Raw genomic sequence first — 10413 nt, 5'->3', positions numbered from 1 at the left:
TTCAGCAGGCCCTCAGAGTCCTGCTCCTTGGCCGCTAATGCAACCCTAATATCTCTTACCTCATTATTTAAAACATGGCTATAACCAACAACTCAAAAGCATGGAAGATACTGAATTTTGCCATTTGAAATGGACACTTTGCAACATGAAGAAGAAAGAAGCCAAACTCAGCAACAAAAATCCACCCCTCTGCTCCTCACTGCCATACATTTGCATTTTCACAGACCTGCCTTTTTCATTTTGGTTTCTATTCTATCCAGGAGAGCACACAATTCATCAGCAGACTCTCTCTATATGCCTGAAGAGGGGTGTTTGTGCCCGAAAGCTTGCAAAGAACAACTTTTCCAACTATTTAGTTGGTCTAATAAAAGATATCACATCTACCCAAAGAAGCCTGTCTGCCGAGAGGATGCAGAGGCTTTGAGTTAAGTCGCCATATAAGGGCTATGTGTCTTCTTACCTACAACTGTAAAAGGTCTTTAGAGAAGTTCAAGAACAGAAAGCACTAGCCCTCTACTGAGTTAGCTGCAGACCTCCCTCCATACCACCGTATAGCATGGTTTCTAGAGAATCCTAGGTGCTTTCTCAAATCTACGTGTTGGGTGCTAGTATTGGATGAAGTCTGTGGTGCATCACAATTTTTCCTGGAAAAGAGAGGTTTTTGGGGGGAGTCCAAATTTTTATGCTGGATCAGCACAAATGAATTTAAGTCTGGATCACTAAACCCCCCTGGAATATCCTAGAGAGATTTCTGGAAAACAACACTCTTCAGGGATAATACTGTGAACTGTTAACTATTGGAAAAAATGACCTGCTGATCATGTCATGTAATTTGAACACCAACTTGTAAAAGTTTAGGTTTATTTAGCACCTTGCATTTCAGTTGAAAGAACTTTTTTTACCTGCTCAGTAAAGCTTAAAACAATATTAAAAGTCTTTACTTTGCGTTCCCTGTGCCTGTCTATCCACTATCAGGTATAAAACTTCTACTAGGGGAACTCTCAATATGAGGATACCTTCCAGAAAAAGACCGTTTCATTCACAACAAACAATGATGATATAAATGCATTACTGCAGATATTATAAGCGTGCACAAGAAGTTAAGGAGTCACTTTAAACGGTTTTGGTTAAATCTCAAACATCATTACAACTACTCTTTCTTCAAGGAAATGGAAGGACTCGGGAATTTTGAAGACGTGTCTGTTACAAAGCCTGTCAGCTTATGAAAATAGATGTTCTTTTTTCTGTTCTTTTTCAACAAGAAAGAAGGTAATAAAATGGACCTATTTTAAGGCTTTTACCGAACAATTGTTGGCGTCAATCAAAACACTGGCTTCACTGAAAAAGCGAGGAGATGGTTTGAAACACTTTTTAGATAGATTTGTATTTGACTAATTTTATCACAAGGAAAAGCTATTAGCCCTCAGATTCATCATGGGAACATGTCTAATGGTTACATTAGGAGATTTGAAATCAAGATTTCTGGGTTTTGTCATAGGCTTTGCTACAACCCCCCTAACTTCTCTATGCCTCAATTTCTTCATTTGCAAAATGAGGATTATAGCATCTTTCTCAGGGGGCTTGGGGCATAGTTAATACTTCCAAAGCACTTTGAGATGCTTTGATGGAAAAAATGCCATGTAAATACTGTAGGTATTTGTAGAGTTTTGTAGCTAGATAGCTGGACTGGTTTTGTAAGCTTCCACTGTTAACGAAATAATAGGACAGCTACTCAATTGGTAAGATTGAAAGGCTGTCCATGTCCATGTTAGGTTTCACTGACCTGTATCTGCTCTTCCCACCTTACTTAATTCACTCTAGTACAGTATCTTCAGGGTGTCCAGGAACATGCTGATTGATTTTACCGGCTGTTGGATAGAGAGGTTGACTCCTGGCCTTTTTTATTTGATAGTTGTTTTCTTGTGCCAAGGAAACAGAATAGTATAACAGTGATATATCTTCTACTATATTTATATTATGGTATCTGAGTGATTTAGTGTAGAAGCTGAAGCAGCTGGGCTCTATATTGGAGAAGAAATGGCAAGGATACTACTTAGCATTTAATCATTCTGTGCAGGACACATTCACCACAATCCTAAAACGAAGGTGAGAAGCCATAAGCTATCATCTGAATAAACACTTGTGGATATCATGCTGTGCCATTAATCCAAAATGCCTCCTTCAGTTGCTGTCTGAATTGATTTCATTCTCACACTGAGATGAACCAGCTCCATGCAGTTATCCCTGGTCAATTTTTGATTGACTGGCATTGGTCACTCCCCTTTGATTCAGACTCAATTTACAGCTATCCCTAGTAGGTATCTCTGTGGCTCAGTACTTTTTAGATAGAAATGTCTACAGATACTGATATACTGAGGGGGATTTCAATGATTTTCTTGGTCCCATTGGTCATCCATCTGATACCACTCATCCTGTCTGCTTGGCCCAAAGAGTATCGGGATACTGCAGCCCTATCAACTGTCTGCTTAAGCAGAAGAGATTGTTAACTATCCTCAAACAGGTACACAACAACTTCTCCTTTGGAAAACTCAGTTGGTGCGCTCATGAATGTAATTCAAGTGGACAAAACCACTGAAAAAGGTTTGGCTGTTGAATTACAAGCATCCGTTGACACCTCTGGGATCCTGCGAAGGAGGTTCCCACTGAGCATTAGGCCTTCCTGTTATTAATGTCTTCTTGCAGGTTATTGGATGAGCTTATCTAGCAGTTTTGGTCATGCTGAATGTGTCAGCTGTCACAAATAGGGCGGTGTGAAATTTTGACGGGTGGTTTTTTTTGAAGCTGTTTCTACAAGTTTGAGCTCGAAACAGTGAATTAGAAATGAAACGAGGGCACTCAAAATGTTTTGAAATGTTTTGAGTTTCGAAGCCAGGCTTTCTGCAGCTAAACAACTTAAGGAGAGGCAGGGGGAAGAGGGGGGAAGGACTGCTCTGATATTGATATCTAGCTGTCTGATCACTTCCCCAGCTCTTCCCGGGGGGTGCAGGCCCCCGATCTGCACACAGGGTTTCAGCAGGCTGCTGCTGAAATGGCAGCGGCAACCTGTTGAAACCCACCAGTGGCAGCACCAGTCTACCCAGCACTTGGCACAGGTTGCACCCAGCGCCAGTCCCACGCGCCCCCGGAGGAGCCTGGCACAGCCCCGCAGCCCTCCCACGGGGGCTTGGGCCCCTGGATCTGCAGACAGGATGACAGCAGGCTGCCGCTGCCAGCAAGTGATGTGAGTTTTGCTTTGAATAGTTTGAGGTGCAGTTTCCCAGAAACCCCTGAACCTATCTCTTTGAAACTTGGCAGGCTTCATGCCCTCAGAAGCAGCTACCATCCTGCAATTTTAATCTGAATCAGGCAAGAAATAACAAAATTATAGGCATTTTCATGATTTCCCCATTTATAGCCTATGGGCAAAATGTCGAAATGTGTTGAAACAGCGAAACAGTTTCAACTAAATGAAATGGAACAGTGCTTTGAAACTAAATGAAACAAAACACTGTTCCTTCGAAACAGCAAAATGGAAGTTGAAACGAAACGGTGCAGTTTCACATAGCCCTAGTCACAAATAGCCAGCATGGTGTTGCCATAAGGGAGATGGATTGCTGGAGCATTAAGGACTCATTTCATTATATCTAGAATAATGTAGTTAATCCCTGGTGATCAATAATTAAATTAAAGGAATTTGAAGGGAGGAATCACTTTTGAGAAGCCACCTATTTCCTACATGGCTCAATAGGTATAGACGGATTTATGTCCGAGTAAGTTTTAATGAGGGTGGTACAGCAGAAGATCACCGGTCGGCTGATTAACAGCAATGTAAAAAGTGGCTTAGAGGGGTTCATTCATTTGAACTGCACGTGATGCAGGAATTTCATGGACTTTTTGTGCTTTGTCAGTGCATGTCCTGGCAGGAGTTATAGAAACTATAGTCCTTCAAGGGGGGCTTGCTCCCATTTTGGGGGCTTTTAGTAACAGATGTAGGAAAGCTAGTTACCGTTTTTATACAACATTTGCATCAATGACAGTGCTCATTATCGTGACCTCAGAGCAGTTTGCAGGACTGCAGTTTATAATATTTAACAAAGGTATTTGTTCTAATCTAAGGTATCCTAAAACCCCTTGTCCTGTACAAGTACCTTTCTTCTTCTTCTGTTCTTCCCCACTGTATTCTGTTTTTAGTTTGGGTTTCCTGAATTAGAAGTAAAGGAAAGGCACTTACACAAAGAAGTGGCTTGTATTGTTGATTCACTTATAATATGGAAAATCAGGATTGGAAGGGACCTCAGGAGATCATCTAATCCAACCCCCTGATCAAAGCAGGACCATCCACAACTAGATCATCCCAGTCAAGGCTTTGTCTAGCTGGGTCTTAAAAATCGCAAATGATGGAGATTCCACAACCTCTCTGGGATTCTGCTACAGTTTTTTACTACCCTTCTGGTGAGAGAGGTTTTCCTGATATCTAACCTAAACTTCCTTTGCTGCAACTTGAGACCAGTTTTCCTTGTTCTGTCATCTGCCACCACTGAGAACAGCCCAGCTTCATCCTGTTTGGAACGACCCTTCAGGTAATTGAAGGTTGCTATTAAATCCCATCTCATTCTTCTTTTTCTAGACTAAATAAGGCCAGTTAGAAAAGCCACCTATTAAGTGGCTCTTCATAAGTCATATGTCCCAGCCCCCCTAACTATTTTTGTTGCCCTCCACTGGACTCTCTCCAATTTGTCCACATCCTTTCTGTAAACTGGACACAGTATTCCAGATGTGGCCTGGCCAGCGCTGGATAGAGGGGAATAATTACTTCCCTTGATCTGCTGGCAGTGCTCCTACCAGTGCAGCTCAGTATGTTGTTAGTCTTCTTTGCAAAAAGGGCACCCTGTTGGCTCATATTCAGCTTCTTGTCCACTGTAATACCCAGGTCTTTTTCTACAGAGCTGCTGATTAGCCAGTTGGTCCCCCGCCTATACGGGTGCATGGGATTGTTCTGTCCTAAGCACAGGACTTTGCGCTTGTCCTTATTGAACCTCATGAGATTTCTTTTGCTCCACTCCAATTTTTCAAGGTCTCTCTGTATCCTAGCCCTAACCTCCAGCATATCTACTATTCCCACCTCAGCTTGGTGTCATCTATACACTTGCTAAGGATGCACTCTATCCTTTCTTCCAGGCCCTTGATGAATATATTGAACCAAACCAGCCCCAGGAATGACTCCTGGGGCACTCCACTTGATGCATGTATGGAGGGAAGGGAAGCGGCATGATACCCCTGAAGGTGGTAGGGCAGGCAGGAGGGATGGAAGAGCGAGGAGGAGGGGAGTGAGGACTGGATGGGGAGTTGGGAAGGATGCGAAAAGCTGCACTGGGATCCACAGAGCCCTGGCTCAACTCATTGTTAGAGGTTGGTGCACATGTGCCTTGGGGTGGATAGCGGGGATGGGGCTGGGCTGCGCTGCCACGAGAAGGATTAGGTCTGTTGTGACCTTTCTGCCATCCACCCTGAGGCGTGCATGCACCCACCCCTGGCAACAAGCCAGGCTGGGGCTCTATGTACCCTGGTGCAACTGCTTGCAGCCCCAGCCTCTGGGCAGCTGCACGCTGGCAGCAGCAGTTGGCAAGGGGCTTTCCCAGCCTGCTGCTGCTGGCAGTGCACAAGTGCCTGGGGACGGGGGCCAGCTGCAGGCAGCAGCATTAAGCCGCGCCACAGCCCCATAAAGCCATGTGCAGTAGCAGCAGGTGAGAAATGCAAAACTCTAGACTCTTGGTTCGGAGATGATACCTTTTATTAGACCAACTAAGATATTGCAAAAAAAAAAAAAATCAAATCTTTTTCTGCAAGCTTTTAGACACATACACCCTTCCTCAGGCTCAGGGAAAATCAAAGATAGTAAAAAGTCCCCATAAGTAGAAAATAAACTTCATTTTTGCACAGAGGAAGCTGAAGGTGGAAGTCTGTTCCTCTGGGTCCATGAGAGTGTCTTTGTGAGTTGCTCTTTGATGTGCAGATAAGGCAGGATTACTTCCCTTTTGGATTTTCCAATTTTGGATTTCAACTTCATTGCTGAAGAACCAGAAAGATTTCTACACCACCCTGCCTGTCTGCCATCTGATGCCACCAGGGAAGGAATCCTGCCTCATCTGCACATCAAAGAGATAATCACAAAGACATTCTCATGGACCCAGAGGAACAGACTTCCACCTGCAGCCTCCTCTGTGCAAAAATGGAGTTTATTTTCTACCGATGGGGACTTTTTGCAAGTGAATACAGGTAAGGGTAGATATGTGTAGTCGCTTAACCGTTTAACCGATAACAGTAGGGGAGTTTAAAAGGGTACTTAATTAATTGGTATTTACATCCCTACTTGTGAGCTTCCTTTTTGTGTTTTAGGTCCCTGAAGCGTTCCCTACTAGCCCAGGCTGGTCTTCTGCCATGCTTACTAGTTGATGGTAAAGGTTGCTGTGCGAGTTCCTGTGAGCTGTAAATCTTCGGTATAAAAGATTGAAGTGGTTGATTTTATATTTATGCCTTTACAAAATTGTTTATTATAAACTAATCGCCTTCAGCATCTTTGCCGATGGGTCTCTGGGGTGCTATATAAAATGAATGATTGATTTTATATAAAGTCTTTTAACATCCTTAAGATCTTGTCTATCTATGGAGAGACAGATCAATATACATCAGGTAAGACCTCGCTACACATCTTTGAGTTGGAATACAAAAGCCATTAGAATGACATCAACTCTACCACACACGTCTTCTCCAGTGCTTCCACTTTTCCAGTTAACTTAAGATGAAAACATTTTTTCCACTGCTTTAAGTCTACTTCATTATTTCCTATTAAGAATTTCTACTTATAATAACAATGGCAGTTAACCCAATAACTTAGGAATCACTATTCCCTCTTGATATGGGCCTGTACTGAACAGCTGACACCCTGATCTCAGCTTCCCCAAATCTTGAGGGGTGTCTATTATAGAGATGAACTAAAGACTTGAGTCCAGATGGGTGTCCTGAGTTGCTTCAGGGTTTGCAATAACAGTCTGGTTGAATATAAGATTTTGCCTTGGAAATGTCTGTAAATGAGCAGTATGTAACTTATTTCATACCCAATATCAAAGCTGTTCTGTAAAAGCTGCAGCAATTCATAGATTGCAAAGCCAAAAGAAACCATCATGATCATCTAGTTTGACCTGCTGCATAACCTAGGTTCTTGGATAAGAAAGGCTGGTGAAAGGTGAAGTGAGGATAATGTAGTAGGGGGAATAAAGGCAAGCTGGTGCCATATAGCTCTTCTTACATATTTTAAGAATAGCCACATTGTGCTTCACACAGCAGATTTGCATCTCTAAAAGGTCATTTTCTGCAGGGGAGCTGCACTTGTATACAAAGAGGCCACTTCACCCTTGTCCCTTCAGTTTGTCGGTTCCATGATCAATACCACAGTCTAGACCTGGATGTCTGCAGAATCTTATTGCAGTTTAATTTCCCCAAAGATTAGCTTGACCTGCTGAAACAGCTGGAATATACAACAGTGAGTAAGCAGCCTGAGCAATGAATATCCTTATGCCATAGTGGGATGCACAATTAGCACAGCAGAGTGCTTCCTGCTACTAATTCCCCATGCCCTCCCCACCATCTATGAAAAGATTAGCCTCTGGTATGTTTGTGGCTTCCTTGCCAAATAAAGGGGATAACAATGGAATAAGTCACCACACAGTCATTTCTGATCAAGCCAAAGATGTGGGTTTTAAATTTGCAAAAGCTTAGACCTTTGGACGCTGGGCTGCCACTTTCTATTAATCCTTCTTGTCCTACCCCCAGCCTGGCAAGGTGCACATTTCTTAAATGTTTTATAACCTTTCATTGCTGAGTGCACTGGATGCCCAAGGTTTTCAGCTTGAGCTGTTTGCCGGGAGAAGTCAGAACCCAGCACTGCTGTGCTAATGCACTAAAGGTTTATTCGGGTAGAGAGGAGGGTACGTGGAGGCCATTACCTCTGATCAAGCAAAAGCATAGAGCTAACAAATGAGGTGAGAGGTATGCCGAGCTAACCTACTAGAACATCCCCAAGTGGGAATAGTCTGCTAAAACACATTCCCAAGTCCCCTTCCCCAGTTCATTAGCGCCTAATTTACCAACAGAAGCACATACTGGTTACTATGAGGTCAAGGCACACTTCATTTGCTCTTAGAGGTACAGCATATTCTGCTACAAAGACTTTTGGCCTATGGTAGCATCCTGCTGTCAGCATCCCTATCCCATCTTCTCATACCAGCTGATACCACCAAGGGCAGGCTTGAAAACCTGAATTCTATTTGGCTATCCCTGTGGTGATTTAAATATTTAAAACATGGGGGCAGCAGTGAAACAAGAAGAAATAAAAAGAACAGAGGAAAGTGAAGCATCCAGGAGAAGGGACTAAGGTTCCTTCAGATAAGGGTTTATGCCTAAAATGGCCCATTAAAATTTAGCTGAGTCGAGTGTATTGTTTTTCATTTGCATTCTTCTAACATAGCCTGTGAGGGAGGGTGTATGCAGCAAATGCATATTAACGATGCTGCACATTTACATATTATGGATCCATAATATCAAGGGTGCAGTAAAAAATCTTTATGAAAAGTGGTGACTGTGCAGCAGTCAATTTTCTCCGTATCTCGATCATTTTAATGCGTTTTTTTTTTTTTTACACACACACACACAAAATCCCCACCACCGATAGATATACCACATTAAGAGACTAATGGCCTGCAAAATTCCATTTATAAAAGATGAAGAAATGTAAAATTTATATAGAAAAATCACCGATTTGCCTCTTCCTTTGGAAGACTTCCAGCTTTTCTTTCTTTCCTTTTACCCCTCCACATCAAAAAAAAGAAAAAAGGAGAAAAAAAAAAAGAAAAGAAGAAACCTTGGAAGAATGAATTGTTTGGAAAAAAAATATTGCATTAAAACCCAGCTGTAATCCCAAGAGGAGATTTTGCTGAATTTCATGTCTGCGATAATTTTTATGGCTGAGAGAAATTCCTGAAATACAAGTGTTTATAGTGAAAATGCTGACCAGCACCTGGCTAGATGTGGAGATGCTACTGACTCTTTTGATACAATGCAATATAGTAAGGGAGAGTTTTTACTAGTTATACCTGCCCAGTTATAACAGTACACTCCCCTGTGCAGGCAATTTCAGAATAGCGTAACCACATCAGACAGGCGAATTGGAAGTCTAGGATAGCTGTACGGGATTATATTCATTCTCTGGGTTATCCAATAAAATAAAAGGTTCCATGTAGACCTAGAAATACTGTCTCTGATTGGCCTTGCCTCTACCTGTTTTGCACTTGACTTTGCATGGTCTTCTCCTGACTTACACTGATGTGGGTCAGAAGGAAAACCTAGTCAGCCAGAATAGGAGCAAAGGGGCTGAAAGACCCTAAACACTTCCCTAGCAGTATCAATGCAGGCACATTTTCCCTCCTAAATAAGGAAACCAAAGCATCCTGTCCCTTTAGCTTCATTTATTTTTGGATAGGAGCAAATAGACAAAATACTACAAAGCTTCAATAGATCACATGAGATGTAATAGTAAATAGTAAGGGCTTTGTTACACAGTAAGTTTAGGCAGCATCTGAAGCTCTTAACCCCTGGACTGGCTGCATGTTGACAACTTTTAAATATCTTAAAGCACTCTTTATTTGGCTTAAAGTTATGCCACTCCAGGGCAGGATTATCTCCATTTGGTCTAATTTTGTTCCTGTTCCATTACTGCACGGCTACTTCCCAGAGTTATTCTGCCCAAGTTGAAGTCCTCCAGTATCTCAGAGTGCAGTGGCCCCTCCTGACTCAGGGCAAGTGAGCACTCTGGGGCACAGTGGGACTGGGTATGGCACCTTGTGTCCCCAGGGACAGCGGGCAGAGTGAGTGTTGCAGCCCCACCGGGCTGCAGTACCTCCCAACACTGCCCAAATTGGCTCTGCTCCTGCCATGAGTGGTGCAGGGAATGGGCTCTGTCTGAGCCCCTGACAAAAGGGGAGCACATAAAAAGTGGAAACAGGGAGAGATCACCAAAGACGAATATACCTCCTCTGCTCGTGCTTGCAGGGAGGCAGTTAGACAGGCCAAAGCTACCATGGAGCTGAGGATGGCAACCCAAGTAAAAGACAACAAGAAATTGTGTTTTAGATATATTGGGAGTAAAAGGAAGGCCCAGGGAGGACTAGGACCCCTGCTAAATGGGCAGAAACAATTGGTGACGGACAGGGGGGACAAGGCTGAACTCCTCAACAAGTTTTTTGCCTCAGTGTTCCTAAGCGAGGGGCACGACAAGTCTCTCACTCGGGTTGTAGAGAGGCAGCAGCAAGGTGCCAGACTGCCACGCGTAGACCCTGAGATGGTGCAGAGTCACTTGGA

The sequence above is a fragment of the Alligator sinensis genome, unplaced genomic scaffold, assembly GCF_000455745.1.
Source record: "Alligator sinensis unplaced genomic scaffold, ASM45574v1 scaffold307_1, whole genome shotgun sequence".
In the NCBI taxonomy this organism is placed as follows: Eukaryota; Metazoa; Chordata; order Crocodylia; family Alligatoridae; genus Alligator; species Alligator sinensis.
Note: the sequence above shows the minus strand (reverse complement) of the source record.